This window comes from Triturus cristatus, chromosome 11, assembly GCF_964204655.1.
Source record: "Triturus cristatus chromosome 11, aTriCri1.1, whole genome shotgun sequence".
NCBI lineage: Eukaryota > Metazoa > Chordata > Amphibia > Caudata > Salamandridae > Triturus > Triturus cristatus.
The window spans coordinates 679648783-679668852 of record NC_140594.1 but is presented as its reverse complement, the minus strand read 5'-3'; positions in this window follow the sequence as shown (position 1 = coordinate 679668852).

Below are 20070 nucleotides of genomic sequence, written 5' to 3'. Positions count from 1 at the left end.
CTGCTCTCTCTTCTTAAAAACTTCAAACTTCAGTCTACTCACTATATAAAGAAACAATGTTCAACTACTTGGTGTCCCAAACCGTCATTCAGGAACATATCCACCATTGACTATATTCTAATCAAAGAGAAATGGGCTAACAAGTTGAATGATTACACGGCCTCTATGCTCAACATTCAACCTTGGAATGGAATCTGCAGAACTCCAGAAAGTAATGGGCAAACCCACAAGAGACAAACACTTTAGAGCACTGAAAAGAATAAAATGGTCAACTGAACTCGGAATTAAAATTCAGGAGTGGGCATCAATGTGACAAGCTCGCAGGCTGTGGGAGGCCTATCCGACGGGGATGGCTCATTGGGAAGCTCTGACAGATGATCTTTGGAAGAAATGCCTTCCAACACGGACTCCTCCTTTCCTCCATTCCCGGGTGCTTTAGACAAATTAGTAGCAGCCGCTCAAGTTAAAGCCCGCAAGTCAGTGTTACAAGCACCTAGGTGTGCAAAGAATACTAGGCTACGGCTGGAATTAGGGCTCTGTAGACCAGAATTGGCTCTTCAGGGGGACCTAATTAAGTACTACATCAGGGTTCTCAAAGCCTCAAATAACACTTTGAAATATCATCTGGCAATAATCTTCAAAGAAGAGGACTCCCCCTGGCTTATCAAGTTGGGCAAAGCACTAGAAACCCTAAATATTGAAGCTAATAGCTTGTCTCTACCTGAAATCTCGCAAAAGGCCTAGTAAAATATCATGAAACGGCAAGTCCACTACATTTCGTTCGAAAAGGTCCGAGCTGCACTCTGCCATAATACCATCACGTTAGCACTGGACGAATCCTACACCTTGGGGGAAGCTCAACAGTACTTACGGGAAGGACTAGGGGCCCAAGCCCACAGGAAAATTCTTTTTCATGAGGCTCACGGTCCTTAGAATTTCGGATTTTAATCCAGTCTGGGCGCGAGAAGATGGTGCAGTCTCCTGTCGGCTATGTAACTATTACAGGGAATCCTAGTTTCACCTCTAATGTTGCTGCCCCAAACTGATGAGTGAACGCCAAAGGCTGCTTCATCCTATACTAAGGGACTCTGGCATCAGATCGTGTAAGGATGCATCAGACTGGTGTCTTTCGGAGACAAAAACGTATATCCTCGCAAGAGTGGCAAAGTTTATTGACTTAATTAGACAGGCATTAGAAGCAAGTTAAAAAATTGCACTATTCGTGAGCTCCTGAAACACAGAGACAGCTTATTGGACAATAAAGGACCAGCAATAACGTTAATGGGTAAAGAAAAGACAGACAGTTATTTTAATTGGTTCATTGTAATATTGGTGTAACATGAAACCAACCTCCGGTTTAAATGCAAAAAGGATCCTGCAACAAGAAGGGAGAGGCTTGGGGGGTGAGCATTGATTTTAGATGTTTTTACTGTATAGATTTTAATTAATCGAACGGTTAATAAAATACTTTCATGCTTTCAGGTCGAGCCTCTAGTGGCAGCGCACATGCGCTGCTCGCTCTGCGAGACATGCAGAAATGGAGTATGCAGTGGGAGCTCCGCCAACTCTCCGGCCATGTTTTTAATTGGCTCTTGTCATTGTCTTTCATAAATGCGGCCTTCTGATTGATTATGAGGCTTGTTTGTCCCTCTTTATTATGGCCATGTCGTCATTTGTACCCTCCCATGGCTTCTGGCCCCTTTACTTCGAGTGTTACATGGTACAGTACGTGTTATTGAGACTGTGAGCATTACTTTGTCCGTGCCTTCTCGCCCCTTTCTCCCCCCTCCCTACCCGCACTCCCATAGTCCGTGCTTCCCCCCTCCTGTTGTCCGTGATGCAATGTAATAGGTATCTCGTAAATGCGAGTCCTATTGCGTTGCAAATGCTTGCTTTGATTCGCAAATACATTCATGATTGTACATGTACTGTCACCGTATCATCCCAGGCAGAGATATTTATGTAAACTTAAGTCTGCTCCTGGCGTAGATAGGACATGGGCGGAGACAGCCGTGTCATGGACCCCCGCATCTGTGGTGTGCAATGTAAAGTACATATAGAGGGAGCGTGTGATCTGCACTGTGCACGGAATAAATGACAAGTTGGCCGGCTCTAGGATTCATGCTCAGATAAGAATTTTGGGCACATACTGTTAATTTCCACCCCCTCCCAGAGGGCTCGCTTGCATCCATTTACCGCCAGCCAAGGCCCTTCGGTGCTGCATCTGTTGCGTGTTTGTGGGCATCCAAGGACTACTCGTGTGCTGCCTGACGCGCGCTTTGGTGCGCTTTAGCGGGTGTCAAGGGTGATCGTGTGGAAGGGAATCTGGCAAATTACAGGAGTTATGCACAAACTACGCAGTGAAACTTTTCTCTCTTTTATTCTCTCACTCGCACCGTCTTTTCACAGTTACTGGCTGCTGAATTGTGAAATTTTCTCGGCTTGGCCATCAGGGGCTGTTCAAATGAATTGCTCTAGTGATGAAGACCGCATTTACTTATATAACCGTACAGGTGCTCACCTTAAAAGGCTTGTCCCGCTGAGGTGTGCATGTGTGTGTGTCGGGAAGGGGGTGGGGGTCGGCCTCCAGTACTCCCAAACTGGTACCTTTCATATATAGAATGGCCCAAATGGCACTAACACTCTGCGGCCGTGGGCGAGCTAGACAAACCCGCCTCTCAGCAGTCACACTAGGCGCACGGATGGTGGGGCCCCAAGTTAGATTGAGGGGGAGCAGGAGGGCTGTTGTGGGGGCACTGAGCCACCTGGGCCTGCAGGAGCCAGGGATATACCAAGAAGATTCTTGTTTGTACTGACCCACTGTCCAGCGATGCATCGACATCCTGCTTATAAAGGTGGAAAAGTCAAAGTTAAGTTTGTTCATGGTGTGAGACGGCTTTGGTCAAAATGAGGACAAATTGTTGGTAAAGCGCTTTTAAAAGTGGAAGCTGCATAGGGAATATATTTATCATTTAGTGTTATGTGTTTAATATCTACGTGTATTTAAAGTTCTTCACACCTCAAAGATTATGCAGATATCAGTAAAGGAAAATGCATTTAGCATGAGTTTATTACAAAGTGATGTAGATGTAGATTAGAGTGTAGGCCTGAAGTGAGAGACAGATGTACACTGCTTGCATTGAACAAACCAGAGACCAGAGTTCTGACTATATCCACACCAAGTGGAAGGGATGAGGAGTAAGTGGACCCCGGCAGAAGATATTTCTGGACAAGAGGGACCCAATAGGAAGTGTCTCTGGAGAAGATGGCCCCGGTAGGAAATATCTCTGGAGAGGAGTGCACCCGTAGGAGATGTCTCTACAGAAAATGACCCAGTAGTAGATGTTTCTGGAGAAGATGTCATCTGGTAGAAGATGTCTCTGGAGCAGATAGTCCCTAGTGGGGTATTTATCTGGAGCAGACAGTCACTGATAGAATATGTCTCTGGAGAAGATGGTCCTAGTACGAAATGTCCTAATCACACAAAAGTCCGTCTGGCTATACGTGAACAGCAGGATAAGGAAGTCAGAGTCTGTGTTATGTATGAGGAAAAGATGGAGGGAGAAATTTCCTTCAGGACAAGAACCCTCAGTCACCGTCAGGTGACATGCTTCATCATATGGGTTTCCTCCTCATACCGTGTTGTGGGCTACAACTCCCCAAGGGGAGGAGCTGAGGTGTTTTCTCAAAAGATGAGCATAAGAGAATAACAGATGAATGAGGGGCGGAGTGCAGAGAATGTTAGTGAGTGATTTATAAATGTCTCTCTGGATCCACTGAATGTTACTAGTGGTCACAGGGACATGATTAACGAGCAAGAGGGCTAGGGATTTAAACAAATATATCCCTAGTTCAAGGTCAACATGTTTTTGTTATTTGTTGGTCCCCTAAAGAGGTCTGGAGGCATTTGTCTGGACCTTAACTAAATAGTCACTCTGCGTATGTGATAAAGAAAGTAAATATACTGGCCACCACTGCACTATTTATCACTACTTTGAAGACGTCGCAGGCCAGTTTCTTCCTCTGATATTTACAATCTAGCAAGCGGTCAAGAAGGCCCTTTATTGCAACACAATAGGTCTCGCATTTGTGAGAGTTTAAGCTATTAATATTGTAAAAACACAAAACATAAATAAAAGGCATTGTCATTTACAATGCCACAACCTCAAACTTGCGTGGATGCGAGACCTATTACATTGCAAATGCTTGATAGAATAGCAGGCAATCAGTACTCTTATGATGTGATCTGCTCTCTGCACTATCTAGAGTAAAGACAAATTCAATAGAACTGGAAATAGCATGAGGTAGTTAATGTGCTCTCAGTCAATTCAGCAGTAGCAGGTGGAGGGAACTGACAGCACTTTGGCACTGCAGTGTTCTATTCCCTGGTCGGGTAACTCAGTGGACTGATGCGTCCACTGCAGGGGCCTCTTTTCGACCTCACGGTCACAGGTCATAGGTTCAAATTTCAGCAAGTCCACTCAGCCTTTCATCCATCTGAGGTCGATAAAATGAGTAGCATTGAGTTGAGTAACAATAAATATCTGTTATTGAGCACCAAGATGGCTCCGGGTGAATGTGCGTTTTACAAATACACGTTATGTTATTCTCCTGTAGCCATTACTTTCACCCGACTTCTTTGGGAATTGATCTGGCTGATGCTAGGAGACCAGGGCCCATATCACAGATAGGGTGCAATGGTCTGGTCTGGTCTGAAGCTCGACGGTAACAGGGTGCGCAGGGCACATACTACGTCAGTGTGCCCTGTCGCAATGAGCACACTGCCCTCATCCCAGGCGCTAATCTTTGCCTGCCAAGCCCGCAGAGTATGAGTTATAGACTTACCACCTATTTGAAGCCACAATTCCACCTTTCATTGTACAAGCAGGGCTCGAGTCGGGGTACCACGTGGGTGGACGGCGTCCACCCACTTATTTTACCGGGTTTTTACCTGGTGGACGCCGTCCCCCCTGCCCAAAAGATGGAGCCGGTACCCGAGCCTGCGCGCGCGCTCAGCACTCACCAAACCCCACCTTCTATTGTCGAGAGAGGACGAACAGAGCTCTTTAAGTTGTTTCACGTTGATGGAGCCGTTCAGTATGACAGACGGGCGCTCGTGGCCGTATATTAGAAAAGGTCAGTATGTGTTTATGCATTTCAGACGGAGACCGGCAAATTTACTGTGGGCAATAAATACGCACCGAACAAGAGCATCTTTAATTTCCCCGCTCCTTTGAGTGTCAATACAGTGACTAATTCCAACGTAAACATTCTCCTTTGCCCTTTGAACCTGCCCCCATCACCTTCTAACCTTTGTTAATTAGTGGGGACTACATCTCGTGACGTCACTTCCTGCCGTGAGGTCACTTCCGGTGACACCACCTAACTTGGAGCGTCCCCCCACTTCTTTTTTTAGGACTTGTGCCCTGTGTACAAGTGACACCCAGTTTCATTTGTAAGGGCTGCAGATATGCCCCTTTGTGAGTGAAAGGCAAATGTCACCTTTTGGCTATGATTGTTTTTCATTAAAGGGCTCTTGTGACAGCTGAGAGCAGGGATATTGAAGGGAGAGTATACTAGGCAGAGGAGGATTGAAAGTTAACTTTCGGAGACATTTGAACACTGCTTTTTGTAAGCCACACAAGTGAGAGTAGAATTTAGCTAAGATTGAACAAAATGAACAGAAGCACGTCTGTGCTCTGCTGCTGTGCTAGCCGAAACAATGGAAGCATGGTAAGTCTTCTTTCACCACATTGTCTTTTTTTCCCCGTAAGGGTCCTTTGTGACTAATAGTGAAAGTGAAAGTGTCTGGTAAGAAATTCTAGAAGACAAGAGATGCCTCAGCATGTAAACCAGCAAGAGCAGGGGCCTGGGGATCTAAAAAACACATACTGATATTATATGAAGGGATGAGGACAGGATGGTAACACAGGCTTGCAGTTTGGTCCTGAACTGACAAGGCAGTAGTCAGCCAATTCCTTGCTTTGTCTGCAGGGCCGGACTGGCCGTAGCGGAACCGGGCAATCCCCCGGTGCGCCGCACAGGTGGGGGCCGGTTTTGGGCCCCTGGGGGCCGTTTTTGTTACAGGGCCGTTCTTGCAGAATAGCTGCAAAATCGGCCCTGTAAAAAATCGACCGAAAACCGGCCCTGACACAGAGCTCGGCAGCACCCGTGGGGGCTGGCCGAGCACTTTGCCAGGGCCGGTTGTGGTTCCCTGTCCGGCCCTGTCTGTCTGTGTGTAGGGTATCAGTCTGTTTAGTGTCTAAGCAATGAACCCCTGGTGCTAGTTTGCATTTGGGAGCCTTTCTCAACATGGAAGATGCTTGTGGTGAGAACCCATGCTCGAAATATTGGTGTCGTAGGCAATGAGTAATTCTGCTCATGTTGCCATATATTTGCAATACTCAGAGCACCTACCTTTAAAATGTTGAATGGATACTGCTCATGTCACCGACACGGGGGTCTCTCAAATGTAATTAAGGGTGTGGCTTAAAAACACATAAGCTAAAAATTTGTGCTTAGCATAGGGTGACCAGGTGTCCCTGATTTGCCCGGACAGTCCCGGTTTTTCGCCAGCTGTCCCGGCAGATTTCAGGAAATTAAGCTCATGTCCCGATTTTTAGAGAGGGTCGGCTGAAAACGACGGGAGGTATCTTTTTATATTTTGCAAAGCAGGGAGAGTTAGCAGCTGTTATAAGAAAGCAATTTAATTAACAGGCATGCTACTGGCTTTAAAAATTGCATTTTATGTATGTTCTTACTGCCTCTTCTGTAATTCTCTGTTAAGGAGAACAGTCATTCTGTGCGCTGGGTTAAAGGAAAATTGTAGTCCTTCTTCTATTTTTGGGAAATGTCCCGGTTTTTGGCTTAAAAATTCTGGTCACCCTGGCTTAACATAGTGTTTCGCCCGACTTGTATTTTGCGGTTTCTGTCATTGCATCCAGATACATGATACAACAAGTATTATCATACCTACAACTAGTCAGGACTATTGGCTTTGTCTATAGTTGTTAGCTGCATTAGATAAACAAGCAGCAACTGTGGCTTGCATATAATATTTGAAAAAGCTTCCACTTAAAGCCCTGGTGACTCCAAGACAAAGTTGCTGCCCCTGAGTTTCAAAAAGAGAAGGGAAATTCAGAGAGAAAATGACTCTTGAAAGGATTTTCCTTCCCCAACAACGCTCACCTGCATGACGTCATGCCATAACTTCTCCACTAGTGAGAAGTGAGCAGTGTGAGCACGCACACAAAGATATGCCTGCGGTCACTGCAGTCCAGAAAAAAAACGGACCGCCTGCGCCAGGGCACAAAACAGAGCCCGATAGAGACCCGTTTCGAGGCCCCCCTAAAAAAAACTGCCGGTGCTCAGACCCAGTGAGACCCGGCCCACTTAAAGCCCAGCCAACACTCATTCTTACTAATTCAGCATCATTTGTATCATGTCACACTATCTGTGCCTTGCACTTTATATTGATTACTTGGCCTACTCTGATGACCATGGGGCAGATTTATGTTTCCTGGCGCATCCCTGCATATCAGCAGGGATGCGCCAGGAAAGATGCGTCATGCAAGTTTACCCTTGCGCCACCACAGATGCGCCGCATTTACAATGCAGCGCATCGTGGCGCAAGGATAAACAGATGCGTCACGCATCTGATGGCGTAAGGGCGGCGCATTGCTGGAGTCGCGTCGCAAGCACGACGCAACTCCAGCAATGTTTAGGGGCTGCCCATACCTAACATGCTGCCTCATGCCTTACGCCTGCTTCAAGCAGGCGCAAGGTTTTGACGCAGCAGCGTCGGAAAAGTGACTGAGTGAAATCTTGTATATTTCACTGCGTCACTTTTCCGATGCTTTTTCCGATGGAACGCCCACCCTGCATACATTAAACCTGACGCAGGTTTAATGTAGCGCAGGGCTTTACAACGTGACGCATCTCCCTAGATGCGTCACGTTGTAAATAAGGCGCAACATGGCTCATGGTTTACGCGGCCGCTGCGTCACAAAAGTGATGCAACGGCGGCGTAGAAGTGACGCAAGTCTAACATAAATCTGCCCCCACATATTTTGGTGTAAAGTACCTGCTGCCCCTATGGCTAGGTTTTTGCTCTTGAATGCAAGTCTTTACTATGATTATAATTAGTACGCCTATATTCTACACCTCCTTCTCCATCATATTACTAGGCACTGCGCCGTAAGAGGAGAGCACTTTTTTTGCTTACACACACACAATACTACCCACGTAGGAGCACAACAAATACCATACAAATGCCAACCACTAACACCCCCATAGTGTGGCATGCTAGCTGTCCAAATATAAGCCTTGGTGCCCACACATCGAGGACTAAACCCATTATAAATGCTGCAACACAATAAGCAGAAAAGTTCATTTGAAATAAAGCAATATTGGCATTCTCCAGCAGGTGCTGCACGCACACAGTGTAAGTTTTCATTAATTTATCTTGACTTTCACCTGTTAATTTGAAAGTGTTTTTCCTAAACAGAGCTCATGATAAAGTTCCTTAAACAACTGCACAAAAGTAAATCAAGGAAAGTAGAAAACTAGATCTGAAGAGGGCATTGTTTTTTTTGTAGTTTTTTTTTAACATATATACATATAATGACGTTGCTACTTTTTCTGACAATGGAATGTGAACGAACGAGTTGAAAAGCAAGTTAACTGTCCGTGACAATGGCTGCTGCTTCAGGCACAACGTCTTAATTTCGTTGTTTGTTAGCTATGGTTCCCACAGCAACACGTTCTCGTGAGCTATTCCAGAATGAATATTGTAGTTAAAAAATAACTCTTACTAGAGCGTTCATGTAAGTCAAACCGAGTGTAGAGATGACAGGAAACCTTTTGGAAAGGTAAGTTAATTACGCAAGCCCCAGCACGTCCAATACAAGAGCTGTCTGTCTGGCAACTGCCAAGCCTCACACACGCAACAGTCCAGTTTGGAATGTGGGGATTGGGGTGACATAGGGTGCCAATCGGAAGCTATGATGAGAGTTACATCAATGGACACTGGCTCTGGCCATTATACGTTTACGTCATCACAATACCGAGTGAGACGAAAGAGGGCCGTCCTCGCGTGAAAGATGTTTTTTAAATGGGGTTTGTTCCTTTGCCTAAAAAGGTGAACTTGAAGAATGGCATAACTAAATATAGATAACGATGAGAGAAGTAGCACCTTTTTTCACTGAACTGGTGGTAGCAGTTCAACCAGTGGCATAACGAAACTTGAGAGAGAGCCTCCCCTGCAAGTACCGTGGAGGGGCCACCAGACTCAAACAGGAGCTCTCCGTCAGGGCACGGTGCTGAGGGTGCCACCTGGAGTTTGCCCCCCCCCCCCCCCACCGCAGGGGCTGCGGGGGCCTATGTTACCTCACTGAGTTGAACACTTTTTGATATCATTGGCCTAAGAGGTTCACAGGCTCATTTTGAACCGCATCCACCATAGAGTTGCCTTTTGCTACCTCTGATTGCTGGAAAGGGTAATTTCTGGCGTTGTGATCTGTTTTACCGCACAGCATTTGAATTGTCATCAATGTATTTCCATGGCAAACTGTTTAAGAATTCCCTAGAAGGAATAGTTAAGAAACAAAAGGAGCATATTTACAAGAATATATTGCTGCCGTAACATCAATTTTTTGATGCTACGGGACGGGAAGTTGCTGCGAAGCCTAGTTAGCTGCATTTTTTAAGCCTTGACGTCAATTTTTCATAGCACCACTTTGCTTAGTGTGACTTATCGAAAATAAGATGCAACGTAGGCGTCCCCACGAAAAAACTCCTGCAAAACACACAACACAATATGTACAAGGATTTCCTTGTATGTTGCTAAAAACGAAAAACTGCAGGGAAGTCACATTTGCAGCAGTTTCTTACAGCTAGGAATTACCCGGTCTTAAAAATGACGCTAACACACTTGTATAATACGGGCCTCACTTATGAGGTTTTCGCGCAGGGCAGTGCTGCAAGGAATCTTGCTGTTATGCCCAGAGTCAAGCGAAAAGGGAAGGAATGCACCATATCTATAATATACGGTGCATTCCTGCCATTTTCCCCAGCACTGGCGCACAATGGACTGCCATGCGCTAATGCAGGCACCCTTGCACAATGATGTAAAAGTGTCTGTGTTGCGGGCTGATTGATTTTATGCAGGTAGGGACACCTCAGTGAGATTGCTTACCATATGCTGAAGCTCCCTGAGGGTGTTAGGGGGGTTAGTCTGTGGAAGCATATCCCTAGTGAAGGGAGTGACACCCTACTGGCCCTAGAGAAGGGAGACAAAATGAGGCATAACCCCATTAAAGAAGCCCTCACCAGAAAGAATGGTCTGAACCCAGAGAGAAGTATAGACAGAAGTTTAGGGACAGTCAGAAACTGGCCCAACAGACCTGGATGGATTGTGTAGATTCCTTTTGCAAGTCACTGGATGGTTAGGTGAAGGGCAGTGAAGATCAGGATTACAAGGGGCTGCACACCTTGATTGCAAAGGAGCACATGGTCAGTCTTTGTTTTGCAGACCTGTGTCAACACTTGATTGACAGTAAGCTCTCAGACCCCAGGGAGCTTGCTAAGGAGGCCAACCTGTGGGTCAGCACCAGGATCCACAAGAAGGTATCTGGTGGGGATCACTACAAGAGTGGGCAGGGTCCCCATCAGAAGGAGGATAGGATATATACACAAAAACAAAGAGTTCTCTAAAGAGCCCAAAACTAGATCCACAGGTCGGGACTTCCATCCCCAACCGAGAAAAAGAAGAGATGGTTTCCTGTCAGTAAGTCTTCAGGGAAGGTACCCTCCAAGTGCTATGAGTGCAAACAGGAAGGGCAATTCAAGGAGGATGTCAAGTGTCCTAAGCAGAGACATCCCCCTCCGGTGGGAAGTCACTGGGTTTGGCTAGTATAGTCTTTGGTGTGTTAAACGGAGATAGTGGAGGTCAAAGTGAGGCATATTTTCCTCCCACCCTTTATTGTTTGTGTGTGTGTTGTACTTTGGCTAGTATAGCTCCTGGGGAGGAGAATGTCCCAGTTAGTGAGGTGGACAGTGTAGAGGTTATCCTTGTGTCACAGGATGACAGAGAGATGGTCCGCGATACAGGTACTCGAGAAGACATAGTCATTGCCATGGCGAAATTTCTTAGCTGGACCTGGGCACTGCGAAGAATAAATTTGGAGGCTGTTTCAGTAACCCTACCTAGTGCTTAATCATGTATTTCTGGCTAGGTGGACTGCCCTCATGTTAGAATCTTAAGGAAAATGTCTTCTATATGGACTTTCTTTTTAATCATTAATTTTTATGGTTTGGATATTAACTGTTAAGTAATTGTTAGGATTTTTTTTTTGATAATGATGATATTACATTTTGTACAGAATTTTATGATTTTAGGGCATGAAAAGGAAAATATACCTTTTATCTTTTATAATTGATATCTCCTCAGGAAATGAAATTGGTGTGTTTTTTTTTTTTCATTTATTTTAAATGTCCATGTGATATTTTACGACACTTTTATGTTTGTACTGTGTCTTTTATGATTGAAAATTATCGAATATAGACTAACTGGACTGGACTGACAGAGAGATGGTACAGAGAATATATATGCCTAGTAACACTACGAAATATAGTCAGTGGGTTACCATCAATGGGCAAAGGGTGTAGGCTCTGAGAGACACTGAAGCCAGCATAACAACTGTCAGATGTCATCTATTGACCTCATGCAGGTAGTCCCTAATGGAATCCATCAAGTTGTTGCAGCTGACAACCGTGAGACTCACCATCCATTGGCTCTAGTTCCCTTTGAGTAGGGGGTCTCAGGTTCCTTGAGGGTAGCTGCGAGTACATCCATGCCTGTGGATTATCTGCTTGGCAATGACCTGGAGCACACCATCTGGAAGGAGGTGGAGATCAGGTCCTACTTAAAGATGTTAGGGTTGCCTGAGTGGATGTGCCTGACCACAAGGTCCATGGCAGCGCAAAAGGGTAGTCAGGAGGACCTGGAGCCTGGAAGAATTGCCTAGGTGCCGGCAAAAGGGGGAATAGCAGGGGGTATGGGAAACTCACTCCTGAAACTACCACAATCCTGAAGGAGGCTGAATCTGAGGGGATATCCTGGAGCCTACAGGAGGGGATGTTGCCACCCTGGGGAACCTACTTGAGCTGGTCAATTGGCAGCACAAAGGGGGTCACACAAGAGAGGGTGTGAGTTAAGCCCTCTTTTGACAAGGTCAGCCCCCATTTCTTGCCTGATGTCTGATCTAATTTGAACTGTAAGTGCACTGAGTCCCTGCTAACCAGCTTCCCAGTGTCAGATCTCCTTTCCCTAAAACTGTACCATGATTGGCTCAACTATTGTGTTCACTGTAAGCCCCCAGTAGAATGCACCCCCAGTACCAAGGGCATGGGGATGGAAGAAGGTCCTCTAGGGACCCCTCACCTGGACCTAGCAGTGCTGCTATTGCAGGCTGCATGTCCAGGTGCAGGACAAAACAAAGAGTTGACATGGCACACAGCCCTGTGCACCATGCCACCCTTACACTACATAAGACAAAGGTAGGTCCGGGCGGAGTTCGCATAGCTGCACTATGCGGAACACCGCAAAGTTGTAAAAAAACTCTGTCTTGCCATGTGGAGTTCCGCGATCTGGCGGAGATCCTTGTTTCACCCGTTCACATGATTTTGCACCGTACATCAACGTGAAGTGCGTTCTCAGGCAAAAATCTCATGGGAATGGCACCATGGGGTTGCCATGGGTGCTGCCATCTTGTTTGTCACTCTGTTCTCGGTGCTGGTGCCTACTTTTTCATCTTTAATCAATCTATTTAATCCTTGTCTTATAAAACTTTGTTTCCCCTCATTTCTATTTATTATATTGCCATTTGTCTTTGTGGGTGTATATTTTAAGTTTTTTCTATTTTTTGAATGTTTTTTGTGAGCTTTGTACTTTTTTGTTTTTTTGCTTTACTTCTTTATTTTTACTTTCCTTTCTTCTTTTTCCTGCTTCTTTTTTTCTCTCTCCCCCCCCCCCCAGCACCATGGCAGAGCAGGATGCAAAAAAAAGAGCAGCAGCCGACTGCCTTGCGGAAGACGGTGGCAGGATGGGGTGCAGTCCCATGCCTTGCTTTCAGTGTTGGAGGTGGCTGCACGGTCTTTTATGTCCAGTGCTACCTCTCTTCTACCCTAGCAGCAGGTGCAGGTATAGACTACGGGACTGCCAGCAGCATTGGGCGAGGGTCTGCCCGGCAGTGTACCACTCCTCTTTGGTCCGGTGCACATAGCTGCAGCTGATGCACCTGTGGTCAGATGTCCTGGAATGAGACCAGAACCTGCTGCACTTGTTAGGGGTTTAGGTCACGGGGCTCGGTGAGGAATTATTAATAATATTGTTATGTGTTTTCTATGCTATTACTAGCAGTTTTTCCAAATAGCAAGCATGCTGCTCATATGCAGGTAAGTTAAGTTTACATATAATATGTGATAGTTATTTTAGACAAGTGCTCAGTGCTACCTGATCAATCTTGTTGGCGCTCCTTTGGGCTGATTATGTAAGAAGTAATGCAGAGACTCTTTTGCCCTGTCACTAAGATAGCGCTAGTTAGAATTAGTAATTTAGTGCGTCCTCCCACTTCAGTTCATAAAGCCTTAATTTTTTTGTAGCTCATAAAGTGTCAAATAACCAATTACCCAGTGATGCATGTGGTGTATGCATGCATCCATCAAAGCATTTAAGAAAAAAAATTGAGAATTAGGGCCAAATTACGAGAATTTGGTGGAGCGATGGAACAATGGTGCAAACTGCTGCGCCATCCCCTCCTCCAAAACTCGTGCTGCCCGCCCACCAGATTAAAATTTATTCGTAGTCTGGCAGGCGGGCGGTGTGGTGGTTCCCATTGTGGTGCCCTTTAAAAGGTGGCAGCAACTTTTAAAAAGGCACCGCTATGGGAACACCTCACAAGGTTCCTCCACGGAATGGACTCGTAAATCCATGCTCTGCAGAAAACTATGCGCCTGCACACAGGTGGGCCCATGTTATGCCCCCTGTGCATCCACATATGTCTGAGGTGCAGGAGGGCCTTGTACGGCCCCCTTCTTTCCTCTCCACCAGGCTTTTAATGGCAGTTGAACCGCCATGAAATGCCTGGCAGAGAAGAAACTTCCAGGCATGGCATGCTTGTCATGACCATGGTGGTACCGCCCAGAATATTGCGGCCTCTGACCACTGCTCTTACGCCAGGGAACGGCCGTTCCCTGGTGGAGCCGGCAGTCCTAGTGCAGTCTGATTGCCTGATGTAATCGGGCCGCCAGAAAATGGGTGCAGCGGTGGCTGGATCTGCAACCGCCGTGCCTCCACGAGTCTGGCAGTGGGAGGACCGTCAGACTCGTAATCTGGCCCTAAGTTAATTGCCTGTCAAAGGGGGTTGAGAGATTGAGAATTAGATATGAAGCAAACATCATTCATTGCAATTAGTTAGTAATTCCAAAATCTAGTTTACTAAATTTGGACTAGGGCTAGGTAGGTTTAAAAAATTTGGAATAGGATAGGATAGTCCACAATACTACTAGTCGATCTAATTTTGATAAGTTCATTGTTATTGTGATTGCCTTTTCTTGATCAAAAATATTTTTGGAGAGATTATTTTATATACCACCAATCTTTTATGTCTTTATGTCTTACATCAGCATCCAGGGGCAAGAAGAGAACTGAGGCAGGTGAGGGAGCTGCTGGGGTTGCTTCCCATAGTTCCTCTGCCGATGGCTCTGCTAGCCCCAGTAAGCTCTACTATTGTTAACATTAATATTTATTTCCCTAACTTTTACTCCTCCTTATTTTGAATTATTATTTATACCAGCTTGCTAATTGTTTTCCAAATCATCTTTAATCTATCCGTTTCAAAATTCTTGTGATCCCTGCTTATCTTATTCTAATATTTATTTTCTATATTTCAAGTTTCTCTACTTTACTTCAAACTGTCTCTCTGTACTAGTCTGTCTGTTGTTTACTTTCTTCTGCTTTGTCAGTCAAGATTGCATGCCCAAGTGAGGTATTCTACACATGTGTATTGAGATGAGAAGGCTTTCTTTTACTTGCTCATGCTCAATCAGTAAAACCAGACACTGGCCATGGTCACATTGGACACCCTAAAGTTGTGTATTAGTGGCGGTTGGTGATGACTGTGAGCTACGGCTGGAAATAAGTATGAGGAGGACGGCCCCATTGCATTTGCCAACCAAGACCACTTGTACAGTTGTGTCCATCCCTGTACTTCTTTACAAAAACTCAGAATCATCAATAGCTCTGCCACTCCATAAGAGTTTGTCTTGAGACTTTTCAAAAATTGCCACCAACAAAATGCCCAGCCTGATATTTTTGTTAGAAAATATTGTAACTGAATTGTAGTGATGTGTGTTGTGTATTTTGCTATAAAAAAATAATGGGCAAGGCGAATCTGGCAACGAAAAAATGTCTAATGTTTTTTTAAGCCGCACCGACCACCAGTGCCGGGGCCAGCAGTCACGGCGCCAGTCAGACAGCATATGCGGCAGTGGGAAAAGGGGCTAGGCCAGCGGAATTGGCTGGCGGTGGTAAGTCATATTGCTTGCCTATTGATAATTAATTATATACTCACTGCAAGGGTATACTGTTGACTTGTGAACAGTTGAACACACGCCCCTTTAGCATGTACAGCGGGAGTTGAGTAATGGTCTCTTATATCTGCAACTCAGCGAAAAAAAGGTTCATAAAGACCTTTAACTATGATGGGTTGAAGGAAAAGGGAAAAAATGATGGAAGAAGAAAGGGTGGGTGAAATGTAATATGATTGGAAGAGATGGGTGCATGGTTGAAAGGATGCATATAGGTGACTGATCGGATGCATGGGTAGGTGCAGGATGGATGAAAGGGTATACGGTTGAAAGGATTCCTGCCTGAGTGTGTGAAAGGAATAGTCGGGTGAGTTTGATGGCTGAAAGGATGCATGCGTGGGTAAAGGTATGTTGGTGAAAGGTTTGCTGAGATCTGAGTGCCATGTTTGGATAGATGGATATATGGATGAATGGTTTTCAATACTTAAGACTGGATTGAGACAATGTAAAACTTAAACAGTGAGTAGCAAAGCCAAGGGTGAATAATAATATTGCTAGAAGAACAATACAATGATGAATGGAAACATCCTTGGAATGAAGAAGAAACAAGGGACTAGGGTGCTACTCTGGAGTGGCGTTCTTCTCACCTACTTTACTTGCTTGGAATGGTTTTATGAAGATTTTGATTCAAAGGGTTGAGGTGGTATTTCAGAATACTCCCTTGACTCACAGCAGTTTTCAAGTGCAACACATATTGTTTATCCTACCTACCCACCCATCATCAATCACCTCCCTCCCTCCTTACCCATGGCATTTTACCAGTGACACCCATGGTGACCTAACAGCTTCATGGTTACATTGGTGGCACTGCATTGTTGGCTGTGCAATGTGAATCTGCTTCAGTTGATGTGTAGGCCCATCTACAAATTTAATGGCAATGCAAAAAATAGTTGTGCTTCCCTTCACTCCCAGTGCACACTCAGGCACTTCCTATACCATAACTCCTTTTCTAAGTTCCTTCTGTACCAGCCTTCCATAAAATTTGAAAAAAGAAATTCTTCGCATGCACTACATTCTTCTGGCCAAGTGATATATTTTATTGTGGCTTCCATAACGGATTACGTCTGTTCAAATTTTTCCCTTTCAACATTTGCCAAACAAAGTGACTCACTACTAGCAAAAGCTTAGGCACTTGATGATGATGATCAGTGGAACGTCTACCTACCCGGCCTAATCCCTCTAACTTACCCACAGTAGTGTAAATTAATAATTATTTTCCTTACTGCGAAGCAAATCTATTTTGTTGGAAAAAAAGTAATGTCAAAGTGGGGTGACGGAGGGTGAGACCATGGCGCAAAGTGGGAATAAGAGCAAGTGCCTTGACTTTTGCGGATGGAATAGTCTGTGACGAATGTGCGAAATACAATAACCTGTTCCTTAATCCTTTCCCTGTATTGTAGTGCAATGCTTTTCCCACTATCTACTAACAGGCAGACAGGAGGATGTCTGTCTGCATAATTGATTTGCTATAGTACCTCATGTGATGTATATCATTCATAGTTTTTATCTGCCTCGTTGTCAGGGTGAAATTAAAAGGCATTTAACAGAGCATGGCCATGATAAGAATAAGCGAATTGTCTAGTAAAGTTGCCCACTCCTGTAGACAGTAGTAAAGTACCACAAACTATGGAGCTAGCTGAGGTAGCATGCCTCCATTAATTTAGCTCATCAAGAGAGACAATAATACTTGTGTACTCCATAGTGCATATTGTTTGAAACTCTAATCACATCAAACTCAAATTGCCCAAGAATACCAGCAAATGTACTGCTACTGTGCCACTACATAATTTCATGTGTTTAGCTAAGAGTATTCTTCACAATGTGTCTTTTTTCTATTTTGATATGGCTACTCCTGCTGGTCCTACTCCTAACAGGCAGGAGATAGCAGCCCAGACCCAGCAGAGGAAACTGGAGAACACCAGGGTAGAATACCAGTGACTGGTAGCTCTGGAGGACGAGGAGGTGACACCAGCAGCAGATTCCCTGGGCCACAGCCAGACCCCAGTGCCTCCAGTCCCCTGTTGCTGCAGATCGATGGCAGTTGCCCGCCACCATTCCACCACTGTTTCTCTCCCCCATTTCTGTGCATTTCAGCACCGCTCATGCAGAGGCTGGCGCACCTAGAAGCCAGACAGGAACAAATGGAATGGCCCATGAACTCCTAGAAGATACTCCTAGCCCACCATTTGTGCCCTCTTCTGCTCCTTTTTTAGTCCTGTTTTGGTGGGAGAGACTTGTTGTGGGGAGAGGGAATGAATGTTGGAGTTGGGTTGTTTTTAGGTTGTCTTTATGGACAATTTAGTTTGGGACTTTACTTTGGACACTTCTTTGGACATCGGTTGGGGACAGGAAGAGGGGTGGGCCAGTTGTGGGTTTAGTTTATATTGTGTGGGGAATACATTTTTCCTAGTTTTACATTATGTTTTAAATCTTTTTTGGGGTGTTACTGTTTTACTTCGCACTACTGACTTTGCCGCAGCCCATTAAAAAAATCTGCTAATAGTGTATAACAACAAATTACTTATGTGGTATTCTCCCTTGTCCTACTACCCTCTCTTCCTAGTCTCTGCAGTCTGCAACTATTTTAACCCATAAGGACTAAAAATGGGGAGGTGGATTTACATTGTATATAGATTGCAGTTCAACAATCAACCACAGCTCTCTGACCTGAATAGATGAAGGGTGGGCTGCTTGGTTTCCCAAGGTGCCATGCTGGTGGTATTGGTAGCATGCTAGTGCAATAACAGTGAAGGCATCAGAAGGAAGGTCCCACTCCCTCTTGGGTGAACTTAAAGTGTAGGATTAGGACTATTCATTAAAGGGAACTAACTAAATTGAAATAAAAACTGAGTTAATGGCAGAATTATATGCAAGCTTTAAAAGAAATTGAGACAGTCACCAGACTAGACTACTAGTACATAAGAAGAGACACAATAGAGAAAATATAATAAGCAATGCTAAATTCAATTATTCAGAACAATGGTGAGCTGATAAAAGTTACAAAATGAAATGGACTCCAACTACGAAGTGGACAAGGGTAAGCTTTGATGCAATACTGTGCCTGAATGATAATGCACTGACCGCCTGAAAGCTGTTGCAGACACGAGGGGGACTACCTGTCCCAGAAGCCATTGCCAACCAGAGGGAGGAGTCTTAGCTGCACACGCGCCATAAAAGCGCCCAGAAACACCGCAGCGCGGGACGCTCTGACCGCCTGAAAGCTGTTGCAGACACGAGGGGGACTACCTGTCCCAGACGCCATTGCCAACCGGAGGGAGGAGCCTTAGCTGCACTCGCGCCATAAAAGCACCCAGAAACACCGCAGCGCGGGACGCTCTGACCGCCTGAAAGCTGTTGCAGACACGAGGGGGACTACCTGTCCCAGAAGCCATTGCCAACCGGAGGGAGGAGCCTTAGCTGCACTCGTGCCATAAAAGCGCCCAGAAACACCGCAGCGCGGGACGCTCTGACCGCCTGAAAGCTGTTGCAGACACGAGGGGGACTACCTGTCCCAGAAGCCATTGCCAACCGGAGGGAGGAGCCTTAGCTGCACTCGCGCCATAAAAGCGCCCAGAAAAACTGCAGCGTGGGACGCTCTGACCGCCTGAAAGCTGTTGCAGACACGAGGGGGACTACCTGTCCCAGAAGCCATTGCCAACCGGAGGGAGGAGCCTTAGCTGCACTCGCACCATAAAAGCGCCCAGAAACACCGCAGCGCGGGACGCTCTGACCGCCTGAAAGCTGTTGCAGACAAGAGGGGGACTACCTGTCCGAGAAGCCATTGCCAACCGGAGGGAAGAGCCTTAGCTGCACTCGTGCCATAAAAGCGCCCAGAAACACCGCAGCACGGGACGCTCTGACCGCCTGAAAGCTGTTGCAGACACGAGGGGGACTACCTGTCCCAGAAGCCATTGTCAACCGGAGGGAGGAGCCTTAGCTGCACTCGCACCATAAAAGCGCCCAGAAACACCGCAGCGCGGGACGCTCTGACCGCCTGAAAGCTGTTGCAGACACGAGGGGGACTATATGCAAATCAGTCTTGACCCTGTGCCCCATGGGAACAGTCCAGCCCGAACTGCCAAGCCAGGTCCTCCCTGGACCGGAAACAAGCATCCTATCAACTGTTGTTTTTGCATTTGCCAACCCGAGTGGGAAGGGTATGGCTTGTCAGTGCGGGCTGGACTGTTCCCATGAGGCACAGGATCAGACTGATTTGCATATGGCCATGTCTGAACTGGGGTGGTGGAGTGAGATAAAGAATGATTATGGATTAAACCCAGATCAGTTGACTGGGGGTGAGTGATTAGCTCAAACGCTCCGTCCATCATCCCCTTTGGTATCGCTTAATTCGCCTTAAGTTGGCAGGGTATGCCCAGACGTGGATCCCTTGCTCACTTTGCCACTGGATTCAAGATAGCCTGG